The 25,228-nt window shown below is 35.3% G+C and overlaps 1 protein-coding gene across 1 annotated transcript in view; it reads right to left on the reverse strand.

Moving 5' to 3' along the window:
* LOC150095885 (long-chain-fatty-acid--CoA ligase 1-like) overlaps positions 1–9,339 on the reverse strand; it is a 335,143-nt gene extending 325,804 nt beyond the window's left edge. The window contains exon 1 of the mRNA XM_090409654.1: positions 9,196–9,339. The gene's annotated coding sequence lies outside the window, so the exon portion shown is untranslated. The remainder of the gene's footprint in view (positions 1–9,195) is intronic.
* Positions 9,340–25,228: the final 15,889 nt, after the last annotated feature.

Consider the following 25,228-nt stretch of genomic DNA (forward strand, 5'->3'; position numbering starts at 1 on the left):
GAAAGTGTTCTCTGAAAGAAATATTTCCAACTAAATCAAGTGCATTTTATAAGAACTCTGCACGAGTGTGTGGTCTCAAGACAAGAACGGTAGATCTCGATTTCTGTTATGAAATTTTAGACTTCGAACTTTCACCGTTATACTGATATTTCAAAGTAAGCTGCTTAAACTGGACTTCGTTCATCGCACTTCAAGTCGAAACAAAATTTCCTACGCTATTTGTAACGATTCGTCTGGTTGATATCCCCATGTATCCGTTCTTTATATTTCGCATTTTACCTGATGCTATTACAGACCGACAAAATAAAAAAAAAAAGTACGTAAAAAAAAAAGAAAAAAAAAGTGATGTACAAATTTACATTAAAATGGCTGATACGCACGTATGTGAAGCCTGACGATCTCACTCACCTAAACAATAACGTTCTGGAAATTCACGTAACTTCGATTTTCAAATTTTATTTTCCCTAATCAGTACTGGAAATAAATTTGGCATCCTACTGTCTGTTTGTTTTGAATGCTGGGCAGGAATAAGATACGGACTCATGCAGAACGCGTTTATCGTCCTACCCAAATAAGAAATTTCAAGACAAATAAGAATAATAAATGATTATTTTTATTTCATTCTAATTTCAAAATCCAGTAACAAATGACGAAGCATTTGTACAAAAGGCGAATAAGTCTGTCATTTGGTTTGTTTTTATTTAGAAAGGACGTTAAAAATCATAATATTAAAATTAATATTTTAATACGCCAATTTATGTGATTTGGCTGAGAAAAAAAATGTTCAAATTGTTGCTATTATATCGAAATTGTGCAACCATGTTGACTTCATTTTATATATTTTATATATATAAAAGGATAAGCAGAAATGTGAAACATTTTTATGTCACGTTTTTTTTTTGTCTTACCAGCCCGGAACTCGGGGGGGGGGGGGGAGGAACCCCCATAGTATATATATATATATATATATATATATATATGGAGATGAGGGGTACCAAAATTACAACGAAAAAGCGTTTAAATTACTTAATGATGATTCCTTATATCAACAGAACAGTGTATCCTCTAATTTAGAACATATTCTGTGTGTTTTTTCCTAATTACAACCGGATCAAAACGCCATTAGAAAATAAAAAAAAAAAAGAAGAAGAAGAGTTAATTTCTCTGGTTTTTAAAATGTTATTCATAGTCGCATACAAACTTACGCTGCACTTACAGGCAGCGTAAGTTTGTATGCGAGTTTTCCCTCGACCACAAAGAATACAAAATTGGCTTTATTGTTAACTGTTTTACTACTCCAGTTCTTTTATTTTCGTTCTCCTGCAACTATTGGAAAATGTCTAAAATGATATTTTACTATTTCCTCGTAACTATTTTTCAATATTTTTTAAATAAGCATATATAATAAATCTCAAATACGCCTAACCTTAGAATACTCAAAAAAAAAAAAAAAAAACGCAATGCTGTTCAGAAGGGGACATTTCGGCTAATCGATAATCCCATAATCCCTTTATTTTTCTCACAGACTTAGTTGGATTGTTTTGAAATACGGATGAAGCAACTAAGGCTACGAGGCCAATTATATTGCATTTGTTAATTGCGTGTATCCTTCTTGCTGACTCTGTTTTGCAAGATGAAGAACACAATTTCAGGGAGGAAAAATCCTTCCACCTCTGAATGAGACGGGCTAATCCATCTTCAGTTAAACAGTCCTTATAAAGGTTCTTTATCCTAGATGGGATTCGAACCCGAACAAAGGAATTCGTCAATACCATTTGAGCTAAGGGGCCTTCCGTTTCTCACAGACGACTCGCTCACCCACAGAGCACTTTCTGACATCCATTATTTCTACACTTCCCGCTAGGCCTGTAAAGAACACGATCAGCAGCAGAAGCAACTGCTCAACATTGCTCATAGTCTAAAAGCAAATCCCCTTGAATCTGCTTTCCTTCTTGTATTTCATTTCATCTATCTCTACTCTCTGGAGCAGATGTTTTTTTTCACGAAAATGTTTTTAAGGACTACAACTTCCACCAGTGGCGACCGGTGAAATTTTAAGTGGGGGTGCTGCCTATACAAAATAAAAAATATCTTTTTTTCCTAATTAGTAACCAATTTATTAATAAATAAATCCGTAGATTCATTTATTAACAAATTGTTACTGATTAGGAAAAATATTTTTTTTATCTTGAATAGGCAGGCAGCACCACCTATTTAAAATTTCACCGGCTGCCACTGACCTCCACCCATTCAAAAAGTACATCAATAAGTTTCTCCTTCCTTAACCACTGTCCACCCATCGTGTTAATGAGCTGGACGTCTCTAATTTCTCGTGTGTGGAATTGATATAATTTTATTTTTATTTATTTGTGCGTTCAACTCAAAGAAGGGTGGTGTATCTATAGTACACTAGTGCCATCGGTTGGCTAAGGATTAAATAATACGGGAACTCTCGCTCCAGAAACCAAACACGGATTTTTTTATTTATTTATTTTTTTTTATATCAAGCCGCTTTATACCCCTAATAAGCGGGACGGTGGTCTCACACTGGACGACGACATTCATCTCCTCCCTCAAAACAAACGCAAACATTCATGCCCATGGCTGGATCCGAACCTTCGGCCTGTTTGTTGGAGAGCGGATACGTTAACTGCTCGGTCCACCAGAGAGGCAAGTTGCTATCAGGAGTAGGATAGACAGCATGGCCCATAAGTCATGGAGTTTAAAACTTGAATAACTCTTTTGATTATTCATTTTTTCACTTTATTATTGTTTTTTTCAGGTATTCTAAGAAACGTTTGAGAAATTAATCATGGAAAAGTTCATAACCCAACAACGAACCAAAATCGTGCAATTCTATTTTGATAATTTTGGCGAGCGAATAATTTCACAAGAGCTGTAGTTAGGGGGCTGCAGCCAGAAACATGCCATAGAACATGCCGTCTTTGTAAAGCCGAAAATGGAAGGCATTTACGTGATGTTGGTTTTCAAAATTAATATAAAAAAAATATCCAGGTTATGTATGTCATTAAAAAAAATAATAAAAATAATTAATAAATAAAAAATATATTAAATGTTTAAACTCCTTCGTGACTTATGGGTCACCCTTTATAATTATAACTATATATATTATTATTATTATTATTATTATTATTATTATTATTATTATTATTATTATTATTATTATTATTATTATTATTATTATTATTATTAATAGTAATATATAGTTATAATTATAAAGGGTGACCCATAAGTCACGAAGGAGTTTAAACATTTAATATAATTTTTTATTTATTAATTATTTTTATTTTTTTTTTTTAATGACATACATAACCTGGATATTTTTTTTATATTAATTATGAAAACCAACATCACGTAAATGCCTTCCAAGATTGTATTTTTTCATGATTTTCGAGAGCCGTTCGGAGATGCCTTTGATATAAGGTATGGGAATCCTATGGGCTTGTTCTTGTCTAGGTTGATGTGTAGAGAAGTTGCTGATGATTTTTACGCAACTAATATTCATCAATATTCAATAACAATAATATTAACAGAGTGATTATCAAAGAGGACGACGTCAATGATGCTGAATTCAATTGCGATAAGATCCAATATTGTTTTTGTTGTTTAACTAAATAGTAAAAGCGAGTTTTAACTCCCGTTATAAACAACCGATAAAAACACCTGGAAAGGTAAGAAAATCTACCGGAAATCAAAGAGCATAAAAATAGTAACTTTGTTTTGTTTTTTTATTGTCGTTTACACTGCAATAATTTGCAATTAAATTAAACATCGTATTTATCTTATTGACAATTCCCAAAGGAAAAACATTTATGCAAGTTTAAGAAATGCAGGAATTTATACTTAGACGTTTGTGAACATTGCAATAAACATTACCTCTACACTGTATAGACAGTCATACGGGAGAGGGGGGGGGGGTTACTATCTAGCATACAGAGCTAACTACACAAGTCGGAGAAAACACATAGCACCATGTTGAAAAGAAGCAAACCTATGAGATATCATCCACTTAAAGCCTTTCCTATCCGATCACACCACCGCTAAGTATTTTTATGGTAATCGTCTGCTTTCTCAATTAACGACATACGAGCGTACTTAAACACCAATCGTTTTGTGATAATTCGAAATCATCGATATATATAAGCATCAATTAAATACTGTTAAAGCTGACTTGACGAATATGACTTACTGTGAACTTAATTCTGATACTTGTATCTTTGCTTCTTTTTAACAAGAAAGTAAGGAATATTCTATATCTGGAATATACTCTACTTGCAAAAGTGTTCTTTATTATGCGCATCAGGTTTTATTGAATTTTAGGATTTTACTAAAAGGTTAAAAGTACCGCACCATAATCTTATTGGACTATTCGCCATTAATTAAAAATCCTCTGCTCTTTTGAAATCGCTGAGCACTTAAAATTTTAAAAATGGATGTTACCAATCAGAAACTTCGAAGTTAATGAATACAGTACTGTGATTTCAACAGAAACGTGCGAGGAGACTGTTCAAGCTACTTAAATCTATCTAAGAATAACTGAGTTGTGCATACAAGAACTGAGGAGAACTGACACAGCGGTATTTAAGATTTAATTACATGCTAATATTTTTCTTTCTTTTTATATTACGGACTTTTTAATAAAATTATTTCTTAGTTCAATTATGAGGAAGTCGCGATGCTTGGAAAGATCATGATTCCTCTCGATGACAGGAGGAATCTTTATAGTGTTTATCAGCTAAAGGGTAAGTTACTCGTCGGTCTCATGTGGAGGTGGAAGGGCTTATCATCCTTGCATATAACGTACGAAATTTATAGACATCACAGACTATGGGTAAAGGACAAGCCATCCTATTTCGTCAGATGTGACTTATGCTCGTGTCATATAGACTATGAAGACATTTGTACACGTTCCATTTTTTTTTCTTAAGTGCATGCAGTATTTATAATTCGTAATATCATTAATCATTGTGATGGTTTACAGCTTTAATAACTCACCTTTAGTCTTTCGACTAAAGGTGAGTTAGCCGGACTCATACGGAGTATGTTTTTTTTTTTTCACCCGGATTTAAAAATGGATTTCATATTACTGTCAGCAACTGACATATACGTGACCATATGATCATACCGTCACCAGAGCCGTCGCCAGATTAGATCGCGCCCTGAGGCAAAAACAATTAAATATAGCCCCTGATGGATTATAAGACTAAAATATAAGAAAATCTCCAATTGCTATTTTGTTTTTATTACAAGAGAAACATTAATGCAAAACGATTACATAATAATATTAATTAAATGTTTGCTCTACGGGGATATCGCACAATACAATTGTTTATAAGCTCTTCTAAATTTAATTTATAAGCCATGTCCACCTCTGTCGATATACAGCAATCCCTCGATTAGTGCGCCTAATGCGTTCTTTAAAACAGGCGTATTAATCGAAAACGCGCTAATCGAATATAATAATCTATGGGAAAAAGTATAATTCGTTCCTCAAATTTCTTTTTTTAACCTTAATTTTTTTATATAAAATAATTAGGGTATGTCTCAGGGTCTAGTTAAAGGAAAACCATGAAGCTGAAAGACTATGAAACATATTCAGAATATAGATTTATTATTCTACTTCTTAACAGAGAATTGAGCTAACATAGTTTGGAGGGCATTTTGTTTCTTTTTTTCATACAACCGGCGGTATGGCCCTATTGCCTCTTCTACTCTTCTGCAAATTTTACTGCTTCTCTATTCATCAGGGTCAGCCTCTGCATTGCTGCTTAAAAACTTCGCTTGTACGAAAAATATTTTCAAATTGTTTCTGTGAAATCTCTTTTGGCTGACTGTCAGTAGTTAAATTTTCTTCATATTCTTCGGGATCTTCCCGCTGTGCATCTAAATTTAGCAGATCGGAATCACTCAATTCTTCAGAATGAGATTTAATTAACTCTTGGACGTTATCATTGAAGGGAAGAAAGAAATGAAGGACGTACGAATTGGTCGCCAACACGTGCTTTATATATAAAAGTTCCCAACTGTTATACAAGCAAAATAGTCACCGCTTTAAAAACTACAATGATCATAAAAGAGAAGTTAATTTTCCAACTTGTAATAATAAACAACTCATCCCAAAAGAACAGAGTGATTACTATTATCGGAATGGATTCTCCTTTTTGTGACATGCGCAGAAGTGTCGACGGGTCTCGATCTGTGGGTGTACTATGGCAGACGACATAAATTTTGGCGGTAAAAATTTGGAACATAGTGTACAGTACATGGAAGTAGTGTAGTATGCCATTAAAAATAACTTTGTAAAATGTTTTAAATCGGTAACTAAATTATTTCATCCTGGTGAGTGATTTTTTTTAAATAGTTAGCCATAAAAATGTATAGACAGAAAATTTTTAAAATCTGTAACATTTATTTTTAAGATGTAATATAGGCGCACTAATCGAATTTGGGTATCGAAAAAAAAATGACGCACTAATCGGGAGATTACTGTAGTTGCTAGACCAACCAATCTTTATTGGGTCATTGCTGTTCGCAAATAATTTTTAATCAGTTTAAGCTTGGAAAAACTTCTTTCCGCACTTGCTACGCTAACAATTCCTGTTAGCGTTACGACGGCACCTACCGCAATATGGCTGAACAAGCGTCCTTATTAACCTGCACGGTGAGGCAGACTGCCTCTATGCTACACCCTGTCGACGACCGTGACATACAGACACGGTATGGTCATAAGGCGTGCTTAGTATAAAGTTTCGTAAGCAATTTTCTTTCCCTTGTTTGATTAACTTACTGCTTAATATCAGTCTGTTCAGTTTCAGAAAATTTTTATTTTTATCGATTTCGATTTCAACTTCATATTCCCTACGTGATAAATTTTACTTTTAACGAGAGACTATAGAGGATAAACCGGATGAATGTAGTCCAAAATCAAAAACTAGATTTTTGGTTACGCGGTTAAATATTCAAATGAGCAACGGTTTAGCTCAGCGACAAGATAAATAGGATAAATGTCTTATTTGAAAACCGAAACTTCAGTTTCTCGTTGAATAGTTTCAGTGTTATGTCGTTGAATGAAAGAGCCTATGTAGCCTCAGTCGGTATAGACGAAGCCCTTTAGTCGGAAAGACCTGGGTTCCATTTCCGTTCATGACGTGAGGAGTCTTTATCTGGTCTCTTTCGACGAAAGGTGAGTTAGCCGGTCTCATATGGCGTTTTCCACCGGGAAACTGGGATTTTTCGTCCCCCAGAATAGGCAAACCGGTCCCCGTGAACACACGCATCTACAGACATAGGACACACCGAGAGGCATAGGGCTAACCGCCTTATCCTCGAAACGGTCGCGGTTTCAATTTGTAATAGGCCATGCCTATACGAGCCACTAAGCCTAATATACGTATAAGGAGGAGGAGGAGGTTGTTGAATGAAGAGTTCACAATGTGAGGTGTAACTCAGAGAGTACAGAATGAGCAAAGAATAACATTAGTACTCGATTTGGGTGACATTGCCGAATCTAAACATGTTTTCAGAACGCGAAATTTCCCTTCTGAAAACATGTTGAGATTCGGCAATATTGCCCAAATCGAATACTGTTAGTCTGCTACGTTTTGTACCTATGCCGCTCTGTGAGTTAATATTATAGATAACATTATCATAATGTTAAAAAACGAAATGCGTTTTTTTTTTAAGACAGAAGAATAAAAACGAAAATGAAACGAGTTCAGACCACGAATAATGATAACAGCGATTACATTTGACAGCAAGTGAATAAGTTTTATGTCATCGTAATCTTGATGATGGTAGTTGTGGAGGCAAAACAATTCTGTACACTGCCATAAACATTAAGAGTAAATACAATTTTTATCTCCTCTTCTGTCTTTTATATTATACTATTATAATAATAAAAAATTACGGAAGTCACTTACGTAAATGAATTATTTGTTTCTGTAGAATTTCCGGCTGTTTCATAGCCATTTTCGATACACCGAAGTATAAAAACTAACAATTAAACTGAAAGCGCGTGTATCATATGAGCTATCGACTGCAGGAGGATAGCTCCATCTACATTAACAGATATCAAGGAATAAATTAAAATGAAAAAATAAAATAAGTATTTTACATTTAAAAAATTGATTAATTACAATTTTTATGAAACACATGAATGGTGAGTATTAGTTAGGATAACCTCCCAAAATTGAGAACGTTTAATGCAACTGTTTTTAAGGGTTAAGATTGTGAATGTGGGCTTCGCAGCTTTCTTTATACAATCTTTCCAAAAGAAAATAAGTTTTGTGTAGAACTTTATCGAAAATGGCTATTAAACATAGCCGAAACGTCTACAGTAATAAATAATTCATTTACGTAAGTGACTTCCGTAATTATTTATTATTATTGTTGTTGTTAACGGGTATCTTCATGGAGTCCAATGACTCATCGCGGGAGGACCAGAAACATCGTTCACAATATACCCATCATACCTCGCACAATGTAATCAAATTCACCATGGGATTAAGAAAATAATCATTAATAACACAGTACCTATCATACCTCATCATATTATAATGTCTTCCACTTACGTTTCGATTTTTAAATCTATATTATACTATATTCATTAACCACTTGAGCGATATCAGCAGTAGCGAACTAACAGGTCCCGTGATTAAAAGCTTTAATCATGGCTAATTAACGAATGATTTAATAATAATAATAATAATAATAATAATAATAATAATAATAATAATAATAATAATAATAATAGTTTTCTTTATCATCGGCAATTTAACTTGAACACTATCTGAGATATTTACGGAAGCGACATATTTGTTGCGAGAAAAGTCTTCGCATTTCGTAGTACACCACAAATATATAAACAATATTTAAGCATCAGCACCCCCATCCCTTCCGCGCACACAGCAATTTTGTATCAGCAAGTTATGCACTCTTCTTATTTTATGAAAGTAATGAATCTGGATATTTGCTAGCCCTTGAATAATTCTTACAGGAATAAGTGAGAGAAACATATATATGTGACAATTTACGCTGTTAATAGTTCGTGATCCGTAAAACAGTAATGAATTTACCGATAAATTCATTACTGTTCAATTCCATTATTATATTTCATTTTAGTTACAGTATACATTTCTAATTTAGTTGTTTAGTAAAATAAAGCACTCTAATTACCTTAAAATTGTCAGAAGTCCGGAAGCTGCAAAAGTCAACCACTACACCGCGCAAAGTCTCACTGGAAAGTAAGTCCGAGAAAGGTTATCAGAACACTCCCTTCCCACTTACGGTTCAAGTGACGAAATCCCTGCTCCTATCTATCACACGTCTTTTGCCCAGTTTCAGAATATCATTGGTTATTGTCTTTTATTCTTTACACGTGTGATATTCCAGCGATAAGCATTTTTGTGCTCTCTTAGAGTTCTTGGAACTGTCGGCAGAGGGAAAGACGAAAAGATCAACAAGCAAAAAAGGGAGGGAGATGTTTACATATTGAAATTAGTAAAAATTTATAAATTACTAGTTAATTAATTAGTTAACTTTTACGATATTTACAAAATATTTATTGTAGCTATCGTAAAAATTCAAGTGCCGAAATTCTCTCTCCTATCTATCACACGTCTTTTGCCCAGTTTCAGAATATCATTGGTTATTGTATTTTATTCTTTACACGCGTGATATTCCAGCGATAAGCCATCCATCTTTGTGTTCTGTTAGAGTTCTTGGAACTGTCGGCAGGGGGAAAGGCGAAAAGATCAACAAGCAAAAAGGGGGAGAGTTGTTTATATTTCTTATTGACATTAGTAAAAATTAAAATAATAATAATAATAAATTACTAGTTAATTATGCAAGACAAAATATTTATTGTAAATACGAGTATACATTAGAATGTATATCAGTTTTAGTTTTAAGACAAAAGTTATGTTGTGCTTTGTTGACGCTGATATTTTTATTGATCGAACCTCTAAGCTTATGGATAAGCATTTTTAACTTCCAAAATATATTGCAAGCCATAATTACAAACTAAATCAGCTAACTCCTTTTATTCCTTTATTTTTATTTTTTATAATTACGAACTTTATATGTAGTTGGCTTGCATAGCACAAAATATCCTTCAAAAGTGGAATACATAGAACTTTCAAATGTATTCTTTGCGGTTTCGAGTTTTATTTGAATTTATAATTTTATTATTATTGCTAGGCCGCCCGAAGATAGATTTAAGTTCAAGTCTAGTTGCCGACTGGAGGAACTTTTCTAAGCCTATCTTTGAAGGGTTCCCAAGTTAGTTACTCTCTGGCACTGTCAAGCGGGTTTTTCTCCCGGAAACTCGGTTTTCGTCCCGTAAACTCAAGAAAATCGACCGTAGAATTCGCATTATTTCAGACAGTAACATATCTTGTTAGAGTTAGGTATCAAGAGATGGCAGCACTTGTTTGCCTGTCTCTTCATTGGTTGCTTATAAATAGTGATAGTCATGGGTCAGCTATCTCTGATTGGCTACCTGTGGAGATTAAACTGCCCGCTCAGTCTCTAAAAGCTAGATTGGGATAAAAAGGCATTTGCTTATTATTATTGTTCTTCTTATTATTATCAGCTAATCCTTCTATTCCGTTATAGGGAGTAGGCAAGGCCTTTTAAATCTATCTAGCTTTTGGAGTCTGAGTGGGCAGTTCAATCTCCACCTGTAGCCAATCATAGATAGCTTGCCCATGACTATCTCTGATTATAAGCCACGAGTGAGTGCCGAAGTTGTGAGTGCTTCATCTGTGAAGTTCAAGAAGAGATTTGATAAATATTATGTGGATAAGTTGAGTCTCCTGTTCTCATGGAGATAATCGTATTATGTATATATATATATATATATATATATATATATATATATATATATATATATATATATATATATATATATATATATATATATATATGATAAACTTTGAAACTTTTGACATTAAATTTCAATTTTTGTCAATGTTTTCCCTCCAGAAATTAAAAATAAAAATTAGACTTTGTCGTGATTAGACATTATTCTAGATATTCCCACTCCTTTTTATCTCTGTCCCAATGTCGGACTTTTCTGAATTCTCTTCCACGTAATTCATTATTTCATTTATCTCAAAAAATCTAAAAGATTTTAAGAAAGGCTACTGAAGAAAAACGGCGTAGCATGTTATCGAGTGCTAAGAATTTTTAACTTCAATAAAATTATTTTATTAAGACATCAAGAAAAGTACATTAATGACGTTTTAAATAGATAAATGCTTCTATTTTTTTTCATTATAGCTGTATAGCAACTGAGATGCAGCATATTTCATAAGTATAAATTTACATTCGCTTCTTTGAAAAATTGCATATGAGGTTAACAAAAAATTCAATAAAATAAATATATGATTTTGTTGAAGTACAAGGTTTATTTCGTCGGCGGCTAAGTTGTAGTCGAAACAAAAAGATTGAGACCCATTGCCTTATTTTCTATCCTGAGAGACTAACGTAGGCGTCTGAAGTTTTGTTTATCTTGTTTCTGATAAGAAATGCTTTTATTCGCTTTATCCATATCTTAATACCTTATCTGTAAGTCTTAATATGGCTCTTCTTTCAACAGAGGTAAAGACAAAGTTCAGAATGTAGGAAATACACAGTAAAAAGGCCGTATTATTGGTCATTTATATGACCACAATCATGCTGAATTTTCCCATTACAATACATTTCAGTGGACGAAGACAGGCCATGATGTTTCTGTATGTTTATATTGACAAGTGAACGAACCAGCTTATTAGGAATGGATGTTCTGATTTTGCTTTCTTTGCATGAAAGAACCTTCATGAAGACTGGAGGTTTATATAATGATGATGATGATGATGATGACATTTCAACTCCAGCGCCACTGGAGTTGAAATGAAAGCGCCACTTTTAGGGATCTCACATTTTACGACGATATTTAGTCGATTCCTAGTTAAAACTGTACAGTTCATGTTGGAGGTTTAATAGAATATTATCATCCGGTTAGAAGAACACAAGTCATACATCTGCAATCACGATTATGGTCAATCTGGCCTTGCAGATCATGTTTTGGATACTACCCACAGGATCTCCTGGAAAAAAACGACCATGCTCCACTATAGTAAATTCAAAAGAGAAAGACTGTTTTTTTGAATCTGCATCGGCACTCAGGAACCAACCTAATTTAAACAAATACGGTTGCATTAAACTTCTCAAATTTTGGGAAACATTAATTATCAGAGATTCCTCTTTGCATCCTAGGCCTCCTGCAAATACCCACAGACGGCACACTACCTAGATAGGACTTTAGTTTCACTCACTATTGTATTGTATTTGTGTGTTGTGTTGTTATAAAAAGTTTTTTGTAATCCCTGAGGATGTCTCTGTGACGGACACGAAATATTGGAAGTATTAAAATTAATTTTATTCCTTTCTCAGTGCTGATAATATTCCATTAAACCTCCAACATGAATTCTTCACAGCGCTTAAACCTCAACACACGAACTGTACACTTCCTTATACAGTATTTCCTTTTCCTGTTTGTTATCATAAATCTTTTCCTTAACAGATCAGTCTCTGCGTCACTGTTCAAGTGGCGATATTATAATTTTAAGAGGATGTATTATATTTTTATGATAAATATAGTATTTTTTTCTATGTTCCATTATCACTTGTATTGCTGTAAACAAACATCACTGTTGTAATATATTATCATTTGTGTACCGCTTCTTCAATTTTATTTAATTTCAATTTCAATTTCCAAATCAGCCATATTAATACAGAACTAAGCCTAAATTTGTGGGAAGAAGAATTGAAAACATCTAAAAAAGGATCAACAACAAAAGAAATCTTGCCAAGTATTAGATGCAGATTCGGGCTGAAAATAAACGCCATCTCTGAAGGTTTATCTACGCTATTAATCGGACATGGGAAGATTAAGACACTACCTATATATTCCATATTCTGGAATCACCGTCCTGTGTTTGTGGTCCACACCTTCAAAAGACTGTCAATCACCTACTCTATGACTGTTAGCTACTGGACTCCATCCAGATGCCCCTAATACACACATCATCACTCCATGAGACGAGGGGCCAGGGTCAAAACAGATACTTATCCAAAAGTATTAGTCAAATTATTATTTTTTCAATAGAATCAACTTCCAATCTTTATAATGTAATATAAAGTACTTATAATGCCAGATTATATAGTGAACATATATGTAGATATGTAAATATAAATACAGATGTAAATGTAGGAATATGTACATATAGATGTAAAAATATAAATGCAAATATGAATATTGATACAGAAATGTAAATATAAAAGGGATATAAATACTAATAGCTTATTTAAATTCTACATGTCAGTGGCGCACCCGGGGGAAGGCCCGGCCCCCCCAAAAAAAGAAGAAGAAAAAAAAAACACTAGAAAATTTTCCAAAAATATTTTCCTAATTAAAATTAAGTTTTTATTTTTATTTTTTTTTATTTATGTTGTGTCGTGTCTTCTGTTTCTATACTACTTATGAATTAGCGATCACATAAGGTGGGAATACCCTATAGCTCTTAATCGCGGCAGCTATGAACGCAAGCCGAACGAGGTAGTGCTCGGGCGGACCAAGCGCTACTTCGTTTGCCCGAGCCCGGCCAGAGGAGATCACGGTTATCATGCATTCGCGATAACTGCAGATGCTCAACCATAGGTCGTATGCAATGCATAGACTCTGTTTTCAAACCGTCTACTCAACTCGCCCCCCCCAAGAATAAATCTTGAGGGTCGTCTTCCCCCCAAGATTAAATCCTGAGTGCGCCACTGCTACATGTAGCGTATGCATTGTATGCAGAGCATGTAAAAAGTAAGTAACATCTTGGTACGGTTACTATTGGAAGAACCGGACGCGCGCACGCACGCACGCACGCACGCGCACACACACACACACACGCGCGCGCGCGCGCGCGCGTGTCATGTCATTGCATCTATGTATGAGTAGTGGGTTGAATCCAAGTCCAAGTTATCTAATGAAAACTGAACGAGAGGTCAATCTTTATAACAATATTATTATTAGATAACAATATTAGATAAGATTACTTTATTATTTCTACATGCATATCGCAAAGGACCGTCAGCGCTCAGAAACAGAATTTTATCTCGAGATTAGGAAGATAACAGGTGCACGAAACTGAAGTATAGTGTTGTGTGTTTAACCTACAAGCGAACATAACCCAAAAACATGCCAAGTTTGACTTTATTATTATACAAATTACAAACACATCACCATTTTCTTAGGATGTCTGTCACCCTATTTTGCTTTGCTTTGATTATTTCGGTTATTTTGAAGAATATATATATTTTTTTACTTGCCACATTCATTTTTATTCTTTATTTGTTTATATTGTTTACTTTCTACATGTGAAATTGCGCTACGTTTAAATCTCCTTACTTTTATTTGCGGTTTACTAGTTGAAAACAAAATAAAAAAGTTAATTACTATTAGAAGAATGTTTCCCATCTCATCGCATTCGTGTGCTTTTCGTATCGTTTCTTTCTTTTTTTTTTTAATTTATGAATTATTTTAAGGTGCGAATGTACCTTAAAATAATTAAATAGCATTCGCAATCGAACTCCGCCTCTTAGATTGGTGATATGCTATCCATAGCGTCTCCATAGCACAGGCGATATCGCGCCCCCTCTCGTCATGATGAAAGAATCTTTACATGGGCTTTTTCAGTTGAAGGTAAGTTAGCCAATCTCATACGGAGGTGTATATTTTATACTTTCAAAATCTGAGTTTTTTTCATTCAGCATACAGGTAAATCTGCAGGAGAACACACCCAATTAACAGACAAAAATACTACATAGTACAGATATGGATAGAGACGTAGTTTATAAAAAAAAAAAATAATAATAAGTATGAGTTTCTGTATTCCTTGAATGTGTCGCGTAATAAAAATGATAATAATGATGTTTCGATCCTTCCTTCCACGTGAAACTTGAGAGTAAATGACCCTATTTTGAATAAATTTACTATCTAAGACTCGTGAGCAATTTTAATAATCACTTTACTCTCAAAAATTCTTCTTCTGTCAATTAAATATAATAATCACTGTTTCACATAAAGATCCCAATGCATTTTTCTTCACCCAAGTTACGCACGATTATTGATGGGTACATTTATGATTTTAAACGCTACCCTTGGGATATTAATAATATCATGTGAACGTAATCTCTTATCTTTTCACACTAATGCATATCGTTTATTTATTAAGTAACAGCGCAAGCAACGCATCTTAATATTGCAAAGGCGCCTGCAGTGGCTCGTAAATCCTCTTGATACCTTTCATTCCCAATTAGAGTACTTTGAGCTCTTTTAAAATTAAATTTTTGGACGATAGGTAGACAGCTGGTCTCTGCCCTTAACCGTCACTGACAGCTAATTACAAGGCTATGAATGACATATGCGTCAGAGTATAACGGGCAACTAAATCCGTTGTGTGGTCTTAAACTCGAACAAGTATATATTGTTATCTTAAATACAACCTATGTCTAAAAAGAAACCGAACTTTTCGAAAATAGAAGAAACTAGTGGCGCCATCTGTTGTATCTTTTTGTTGTCAAAAGCAGCAACCTTCGTTAGTGTTGTGTCAACTGTTTATGACATTTATTTCATTAGAAGCCGAGTTATAGTGCCAAGAGCGACCGTGTGTTTTGACGAATGGTCGGTCGTCACGATATTCATGCCATACGCGACGAATTCTCGCTATCAAGCGCTTCAAAACTTCGAGATAAAATTCACCATTGACCGTTTATCCAAGCGAAACGAATTCTCTGCGGATAATGCCCTTGGAATCGTAGAAACAAATCAGCATGGTCTTTACTTTTGACTTCTCCAAGCGACTTTTTTTCGGATGCCCCTCTTCTGGTGGTCTCCACTCAGCACTCTGGCACTTTGTTTCGTGCTCATACTCAACACACCACGTTTCGTCACCAGTAACGATCGTTTCAAGGAAGTTTGAGTCCTTACGAGCGGTTTTAATGAGGTCCTTACAGTGTTTAATTCGATACATTTTTTAGTCGTGGGTCAACTTGTGGGGAACAAATCGCGAATTCAATTTACGAAGGCCAAAACTCTCGGTCAAAATGTTGTGCACAGTTGATTTTGGAATCCCCAATTCATCTTCAATCACTCTGACGAGTTTTGGTTTTCTTTGATGAAATCACAGACTTTTCGGATTTTAACTTCGCTCAGTCCAGTTTTTGGACGCCCCGCCCGGCTTTTCGTCTCTTCAAGCGTCTCACGTCCACTTTGAAATCGCTTAAACCACTCGTAAACTTCAGTACGGAATAAGCATTCATCACCGTATGCTTTTTGAAGCATTTGATGCGTTTCGGTAAAACTTTAACCAAGTTTAACACAAAAGCCAATCGCAGCTCGCTTTTGAAACTCATTTTCCGACCGTTCGTCAAAACACACTGTCACTCTTGGCACTATAACTCGGCTTCTAATGAAGCACATGTCATAAACTGACACAACACTAATGAAGTTTCCGCTTTCGACAACAAAAAGATACAACAGGTGGCGCCACTAGTTTCTTCTATTTTCGAAAAGTTCGGTTTCTTTTTGGACAGAGAGTGTAGTGCGAGTTCCAAAAGTAAGTGCTCGCCTCTTACATTTATATTAGTTATTTCATGGAAGATATGTTGTCTATTGACTAGGAAATTTAAGAAGATACTTAATGAAAACAATCACTTTGAATACTCATAAAAATATTATAAAACAAACCTCTTCCTCCAACTTCAAATCCAGTGATCTATGAGAGTAATTCCTTCTGTGTTACAATCTACCTGGATTACACAAAACTTATCGCAATGTTCAGTAATTTTGGATATTATCTTAAACTGGATGCTTGAATTTAGTATAATAATGATACATAACACACATGACTTGGTGCTGAAGATCATCACACCACGTTCCACTACTGAGGGTGGCTAGCTCCTCCAACTGTTGCTGGGAAGCAAACAGGCTGTAAACGTTTGCTATTGAATCTAATTTCGCGATAAAGAAATGTTTTTAATCAATTACCCAAGTAATTGATTAACCAATGTCACTAATGACAGACATGTTTCAATACAAGTATTCTTGTTGTTTTTATTTTTTTTTAAGTGACCAATATGCATTAGTATACAGAAGCAGTGGATGATTACCGACTGAACGGATGTCTTGGGAACATCAAATCCACCCGTATCTTCCAGGTGTATATGTAATACTATGATTACACAGGATCTAGTTGCAAACTAACTATTGTGAAGTTAGTCTTAAATTGTGTGATATTTAGTACTTTCAGATTTTGTTTGAGTTTAGCCTAGTTCTCAAATCGTGTTTCATTTTAGTAGTTCGTAATTAATGTGCAACATACAATAATATGTCTGGACATTAATCACACATTGTCAATATAATTTTTTCAAACAACGACCTGTATTAGGGTGTAAAAAAATTAAGATTCATCAATACCTATTCTTACATAAAGTCATAATTAATGACTTTATGTAAGAATAGGTTTTAATTTTATTAGTTTTAATAGTTTTGTAGAACTTTTTCAACTTTCTTTAACTTAATATATACTATATTTCCAAATTTTCGATTGCAATAAAAATTCCGGCGCACTTTTTTGTTATTCAAGCATTGGAGTCATTGCAGATGATTTGTATTATATTTCATCCTCCGATGAGGCCAGCTGATATACTGATAATTGAAAATTTTAAATATTACAAATAATTACATCAAAATTAAATTAATAATTTTAGTTTTAAAATTGCTGAGGATTAAATAATTTTGAAACATTTCTCTAGCGATTACGTCCGGAAAGTTATCGACTTCAGACCTCTAGTAAGGAGGATAGTGATTTACTGAGCGATGAAATTTATAGCACTCACAAACATCCATACCTGCAATAGGATACGAAACTATGACCTATGGGGACTGAAAGAGACGCTATCCGCTCGACCATGCCAGAAATAGCAATCAAGTAATAATTTAGTCATTTCACGTTGTTTTAGTTAAGTCGGACATTTTCTTCTGAAACCTGAGAAGTGTAGTTCGGAGAATTGCCATTCAGGATACTTCTCATTCAATTAGAAATATATCTTTGAATTCAAACAACTTCGCAAAGAATAATAATTTAGACAAACTGATGCGGCAGTAGAAGGACTGTTCCTACCAAAATTATAGGTTTTAATCTAGCAAAACAGGAAAACAAGCTAGAAGAACACACACAAACGTAATATACAAGTCTCCTGACAAAAAAAAAGGAAGTTTTCCTTGGTTTAAGACATATTTTCCATTCTAATTGAATTTCTTTTAATAAGGTCTCGCCCAGGAAAAATTATTTGCAAATCTATAATATATTTTGCATCATGGGTGTTAACGATATTTTTTCCAGTTTCAAATATATATTCATGATACATAACACACATGATTTGGTGCTGAAGATCATCACAGCACGTGCCACTACTGAGGGTGGCTAGCTCAGGGAAGATTAGTCACTTTTCTACATACCTTCAGTATATATTTAGTTGGGTGTTAAGGAGCTTGTCGCACACGACTTGTGAACACAGGGTAGTTGCTCTCCTTGGACAAAGAAATCGTTTTCATCTGAGAATCGGCCTTCAGTCCAATCTTTGTACACTTTTTCCACTGTAGCTTCTTTTTCAGCATAGCTTTCGTTAACAGTTGTTTCTTTGTGTGTGTGTGTGTGTGTGTGTGTGTGTGTGTGTGTGTGTGTGTGTGTGTGTGTGTGTGTGTGTGTGTGTGTGTGTGTGTGTGTGTGTGTGTGTGTGTGTGTGTGTGTGTGTGTGTGTGTGTGTGTGTGTGTGTGTGTGTGTGTGTGTGTGTGTGTGTGTGTGTGTGTGTGTGTGTGTGTGTGCAATCCCCTGCTTCCTACAATCTTCGACCGACTGTCATGTCAGAAAAACATTAATCCCCCTAGCTGCCAAGTCACTATTTAAGTCTACATCAGACAATCTTGGATTCATTTTGCTTTTCATAACTAGTAAACGATATTGAGTAAGCGTAGTTTTCCTTTTTCACCCACATTTTCCTTTTCTATCAGGAGAAAAGGTACCATCTCAATAAAACTCTTTAAAATCGCATTAACAGTACCCAAATGAACAGCACACTCTTTGACAATGAGTAATGGATGTGTGTTGAGAAAGAGTACATATTTTTGAAATCTTTCTTGGAGATGTATCCATTTTATAGCTACACAAAATGAATAAAACACTACAAATGTCAACTTGTTTATATTATTAAAAATGCACAACACTATTAATAAACATCGCAGAGATAGTTAAACATGCCGCACTCAATCAAAATACTGAACTAAAACGAAAATCGAAACCAAAACCAAAGTTATTGTAAATTGAAATAATTGGTTCACTACTATTTATATATTTAATTATATATATAATTAAATTAAAAATACAATATCTATCTATCTATCTATCTATCTATCTATCTATCTATCTATCTATATATATATATATATATAGGAAGTTTTTTACCTTAGGTATAATATATGCTAAAGATGCCAAGCTCTTTTATATCTATATATATATATATATAGGAAGTTTTTTACCTTAGGTATAATATATGCTAAAGATGCCAAGCTCTTTTAAACCTGGTTTTACTCCATTTCCCAAGTAAGCAAACAGACAATAAAATCAAGTTTACCACGAGTTGCCTAGACTTGTACTACTTTACGGGTCACTTAGACTTGCACTACGTGCAGGCGCAAACTTGACTTAATTGTCTGTTTGCTTACTTGGGATATGGAGTAAAACCAGGTTTAAAATAGCTTGGCATCTTTAACATATATATACAGGGTGTCCCAAAATTCACGCAAGAAGTAATTTTGATAGAAAACACAGGTTTTTAATTAAAAATTGTAATTTCTTATTGATTCATAAAGTATGCAGTATAGGATTATGCATGGAATAGCATATCGGATAAATGGCCTCCATGGCTTTGCTGGCACATAAGCACTCTTTTGTCGAAATTTTCCATGACCGTTTTGCATAAATGTGGCTGAATTTCGTTGATATAGCGCTCAGTTTCCTCCTTCAAGGCGTGGGTGGTCGTGGGCTTATTGGCATAAACCTTAAACTTCAAAAAACCCCAAAGAAAAAAGTCCAACGGCGTTAAGTCACGTGATCTGGGCGGCCAATTCTGATCACCAAAACGGGAAATTACACGACCAGGAAATGACTCATGCAGTAATTGAATTGTTTCTCGGGCTGTATGGCATGTGGCACCGTCTTGTTGAAACCACATGTCGTCCACATCCATATCTTGCAATTTAGGCACAAAAAACTGGATTATCATGTCGCGATAGCGAGCACCATTAACTGTTATTGCCTTACTAGCTGCATTTTCGAAGAAGAATGGACCGATGATACTTCCAGCCCAAAATCCGATCCGCACCAAACAGTGATATGTCGTGGATGCATTTGTTTCACAACAATCACTCGTGGATTTTTTGAACCCCAAATGCGACAATTTTGTCGATTAACAAAGCCATCAAGATGAAAATGAGCCTCATCGCTGAAGATGATTTTGTTCGAAAAAAGCATCCACTTGTTGTTGTTCCATAATCCATTCAACGAACTCTCTTCGCTGTGTGTGATCAGTAGGCTTCAGCTCTTGAGTCAATTGAACTTTGCAAGCATAAAGATGCAAATCTTTCGTGAGAATACGCTGTAGGGAGCTTCTCGAAATGCCCAATTCAAGACGACGGTGCCGAATTGATGTTCCTGGACTCTCAGCAACACTCTCACGAACTGCTTCGATGTTTTCTGTTGAACGACTTGTTGAAGGACGGCCAGAGTGTATAAGATCACTAATTGATCCAGTTTCCTTGAATTTTTTAATTAATCTTTTCACAGTTGATGAAGTTAAATCACTATTCCGACCATATTTTGTACGAAAATTGCGAACTGTAGCTGCCAAACCTTCATTATTTTTAAAATATTGCTCAACAATGAAAATGCGTTGTTCTTTCGTATAGTGCTCCATTTTTAATAACCCTGAACTCTCAGCTGTCACGCTGTCTTTTTTTTCTCGTTGGCAACACTTTACCGCATAAATGGCGCTAAATTTAAATTTTGCGTGAATTTTGGGACACCCTGTATATATCAATATTTACAGTCGAACCAAAGCACTTTATTGGAAAATCCTGCATCATCTCATCAAACACTATTTCATTGGGATCTACCATATTGCACAAGAGCCATCAAACCTGACGCAGATATTCAGTGGAGAATGTGGCACAATATATTACGCACTCCAACTCTATTACGAAAATTTTACTGAGATGACTCGGAAACTGCCTGTTCTGCTACCAATCAGGAACAGTCCAGCATATCTACTTGGAATGCCTAGTCAGCACCCAATTAATCAGTTTGTCTCGGTAAACGGCAGCTCTCACCTGTGGTAGTCTTCATACAGAAGAGGAGAATCCCAATCTCGTCCATTCAGAGTCAAATAATCATTCATTCTGCAATTACCTCTTCATCACCGCGAAAGCGGTAATATACAGCTTCTACCTCAAACATACAAGACCAGACAGCACAGCAACTTCACAGAGAGAGGCAGCAATAAACGGAATGAGACAAAATTTTATATTGAGACTTTTGACGGTATGATTTCCGCAAAAAAAAGATTTAATACCAAAAGTCGCCGATAGGGGAAATTTTGGCGCTGATGGAGCTGAAAACAAGCGGATAATTACATTAAAGCCAGATAAAATGGAATAATATTTCGATGGTGTAAGCGACAGTCGCGTCACTCATTCCTCAGTTATTTGAATAACTGCCTGAACGTTCCCAATCCCTTTTTAAGTGAAATAGGTGAGGCTGCTGTCACATACGCACAGTAAAATTTGCATAATACTTTTTGCCTGGGTTTACTGCAAATATCTGACTGCTTTCGGCTCCTCCAGCGCCAAAATTTCTCCTATCGGCGACTTTTGGTACTAAATATTTTTTTCGCGGAATTCATCTCCCCATGCCATCGTAAGTCTCAATATAAAATGCGGTCTCATTCCGTGTATTAATTTTAGCTACAGATACCTCCAAAGAGGGAAAGTTAATTTATGGTCATCCTGTATTTACAACACATTCGTCTAATATTAACACAATTTTTTGTATAATAAATTATAATAATAATAATAATTTTTGAATATGAACTTTTTTAATAATAATATTTTTATTATTATCATACATGGCATTTACATATATACAGTTAAAACACATTACATTTTCTGCTCAGTGCAAAATTCTGTACGCAGTTTATAGTACGTACCTTCTTTTTTAATTCTTTTGCACAGAGGTAAGCGTCTCCTGAAAAGCTTCCCATAAAATTCTAAAAACTTCCAGCACATATACAGATCTATATCTAGTTATGGGCGCTAGCTTACTGCGAATGCTGCAGGAATCATAATCATTATGCACGAAAATCCTTACTGTTTTAAGGGTTCTAAATGACTACTAGATTCTGTGCAATTCAGTAGGTTTGTAACGCAAGGTGCATGGACATTTTCTTTCAGAAAGTCCAGTTTTTCATCTCTCAAAACAGTCACAGATGCTAGTGGCCCAAACGCAATATACCAAATTACGAGTTATAAGAATGCTGTATCGATAAACGATCCTATTCCGTCGGATCCTGTCTTTTTACATTCATGTTTTGATGGAAGTTACCTCTAAGCATGAGACTGGACCGGAGTGGAGTCTCTCGAAGTAGTCTGACTCCGCACGCATCGCGTCAGTTCAATGAAAATGAATATACACATATCCAGTTTAATTTTATGAGATGTCCAATGGCTTATAATTTTGATGGAATTATGCTATAAGAAAGGGACAATTTGGGTATCTTAGAATTTTAGTATTGGTATTGGTCTTACCTTGGTATTGAACAACATTCTGACATGCAAAGCTTATTATTACTCTCTATCAGGCTTTGATAGGTAAAGTCCATATGGATTATTGCTCACAGATCATGTCACCTAGGTTTCTTGCGGATGAGGAAGTGGTGGAGAGGATCCAGAGTTCAGTGATTAGGATGATGAGTGGTCTATGTTATGCTCCACAGACACCGTAGAATGGGACAAGCCTGTGTGATGTTGTATATGAAGAGAGAGAGAGAGAGAGAGAGAGAGAGAGAGAGAGAGAGAGAGAGAGAGAGAGAGAGTGAGAGAGAGAGTGAAGATTTATTACAGAAGCTGGCTATTACAGGAGAATATGATAGAGACATATAAGTTGCTTAGAAAGTGGAAGATTTGTAGGATTGCTGTGGAGGAAGTATGTCAATGGCTGAATAATGTGAGGTAAACTAGAATTTATCCATGGAAATTGAGTAAGAACACGGTTAATGAGTGTGTGTGAGGACCACTAATTAATCAGTGTTTTTTTTTTTTGATTGAAGAGAGGTGAAGGAGTGAAATAGATTTCCAGAGTCACTTGTATGTGATTTGTCAGTGAACAATTGCATGACAAGTTATGACAAGTGTTGTACAGGTCTTGCTGCATAATGTTCTAGACCTCCGATGATGACCCTATGGAGTCCAGAGAGGTACCCGTGTTATTATTATTATTATTAATACCAGACCTCCACCGAGTCAAAAGATTCAATGCTCAAGACTCATATACAAGAGTAATAATAGTGATAAAACTGTGTTGCCTTTCTTTTTGTATTATTAATTATACGAAGGTAGAATGTTAAATATATGATGTTGACAAAAGTATTTGGATACCTTATGCGTCATGCAAATTTCGAATCCTACCACATGCAAATATTCAGGGACTGTCTGTGTCAATCTGGTAATAAAAGGTGGGATGTGCTTCATGTTTTGCACTATACTCGATATCAATATGCCACGTTCAGCTCAACTGAATAAATTCTGGGATGTCAGCTGATTGTCATAGCCATTGTTTTCTCTCTGTGACATTGCTACCCATCAGCATACTGAAATCCACCGTTATGTATGTCATTCGTAGATGGAAAGTTGATTGTGCTACCACAGGAGTAAAATACCCTGGGAAGCCATTTACTAAAATCAACGAGCTCTGTCTCGGAATGTTCGAGCATCCAGAAAGTCATCAGCGGTGGACCTTTTAGTCAACCTGGAATATGCTTCAGGGACATCTGTTGGCACTAAAAATGACCAAGTTTTCATTTCTTAGGTTACTAAGGCAGAGTTGATGTAAAAGTCACACATTACCTCCCCCAATGTCAACCGACGTTTGTACTGGTGACTGGGAGAGGGTTCTCGGGAGAGATGAATCACACTTGCAAATGTTTCACTCTAATGATTGTGTTTGGACCTGGAGATTATTCATGGAACAGTTCTGGCAGGACTGCATCATTCCAGCTATCAAGTTTGTTGGAGGCTTGGTACTGCTATAAGGTTGTTTCAGTTGGATGGGGCTCAGTTCTTTGGTGTATGTACCAAAACCATGAAGCCTGATGGCTACCTGGACATCTTGGACAACGTCATCCTTTGTACATTGCGGAAGTACATCGGCAATGATCCTTTCATATTTCAGCATGACAACACTCCATGCCATATACTTCACTGCATGTCCAAGACTAGGTTCCATAAAACAACGTTGAAGTGTTGAACTGAGCATCTCAGATCCTAGACCAGAATTCCATCGACGAATTAGAACGCTGAATTCGCTGCAAACTACAACTGCTATCATCAGCATCAGCAACGGGAGTAGCTTAGTGTGAGGAATGAAACAATGTTCCTGTTGCGATGTACCTGTCATTCATGCCGAAGGTAGTCCAACTCGGTACTAGAAATATGATTAAAACACATTTTTTAACCACAGCAAGGTGTTCAAATATTTTTGTCAACATAGCATATTACAGCTCCAATCAAAATGTTTCATAAACAAATGCAAGTGTTAGTCGTACTAAGATTATGAGAATTGTACTTACAATTCACATCTTGATGAACATACATTTAATAATAATAGTATTATCATTATTGTGTGGACTCCTCCATGGATTCCTAAGGCTCATTGTGGGAGATTCAATCTATCAAGACAATATCTGTCGTACCTCTCCTTGAAACAACTAAAGACAAAGCACTCAAAACCCATTCCATTCATTCACCACTCAAAAAGCAAAAAATCTAGTCCTCACACCTCCTAT

Source organism: Typopeltis vanoorti, chromosome 19 (genome assembly GCF_054136105.1).
Source record: "Typopeltis vanoorti isolate ZY-2024b chromosome 19, IOZ_Tvanoo_1.0, whole genome shotgun sequence".
In the NCBI taxonomy this organism is placed as follows: Eukaryota; Metazoa; Arthropoda; class Arachnida; order Uropygi; family Thelyphonidae; genus Typopeltis; species Typopeltis vanoorti.